Here is an 840-nt window from a genome sequence, read left to right as displayed (position 1 = left end):
GCATCCCACCGCCATCCCTCCTCCCGCCTAGGGCGAGGGCCCCTCACCCGCCTCGCCTGAGCCGCCCCTTGTCCTCCGCACACTGCCGCTGCTCCCCCCGTCCTTGGGGGTGGAATGGAACGTCCCTCCCTACACACAGTTGCCTCCGGGACTTGGCACTGCCTGGGAGGGGGGAACAGAAAGAAGAGAAACCCGGAGGGCGGTAATCGCGGGGGGTGTGGTTATGTGACTTCACATCTTGGGAAAGGAGTTACACGGCGCTTGTACAGATCCCTGGTGGTCTAGTGGTTAGGATTCGGCGCTCTCACCGCCGCGGCCCGGGTTCGATTCCCGGTCAGGGAAACTGACTTTTTTTTCCCTGTATTTAGGATTATCTCCAGTCTTCTCCTTTTACAATTCAGGGAGCATCCGCCCGGCTGCTGTGCGAGCCCGAGGCGTCGGCATTGCTGCCTCGCAGCGAGTTTTAAGACACATTTGCCAGTTTGGAGGAGTCATGCATGAAGGGAGCGTGCAAAGTCTCAGCGCCCTGTGTGGGTGCGAGCGGCAGGTGTAGCATCTCTCTGCAAGTCTTCTCTTCACAAAACTGCCTATGAACACCCCGTGCCCACCCACAGGGTTTCTAGGAGTCCACAGAGGGTTGCTGAGCAATGTCTGCCTAGAGGGGCACGGGCAGCGCTGTTGGCCACCACTTAGAAATACCATATTTTCCTTTTTTTTTTTTTTTTTTTTGGCTGCTGTGACAGCAAAGGGTGTTCCCACGCCTTTGCTTTCCCCACAGGTGAATGGTCACTTGGTGCCGTCACGAACCTTTGAGCCATGGCAGTGGGGACCCCCTTAGCT

The 840-nt window shown here is 57.5% G+C and overlaps 1 non-coding gene across 1 annotated transcript; it reads left to right on the top strand.

Annotated features, from left to right (window-relative positions):
* The first annotated feature begins 270 nt into the window (after positions 1-270).
* On the top strand, positions 271-342 carry TRNAE-CUC. The gene has a single exon. It is a non-coding gene; the product is annotated as a tRNA-Glu (tRNA).
* The last annotated feature ends 498 nt before the right edge of the window (positions 343-840 follow it).

This window comes from Charadrius vociferus, unplaced genomic scaffold (assembly GCF_000708025.1).
Source record: "Charadrius vociferus isolate BGI_N301 unplaced genomic scaffold, ASM70802v2 scaffold82, whole genome shotgun sequence".
Lineage (NCBI taxonomy): Eukaryota > Metazoa > Chordata > Aves > Charadriiformes > Charadriidae > Charadrius > Charadrius vociferus.
This window is presented reverse-complemented; position numbering and strand designations above follow the sequence as displayed.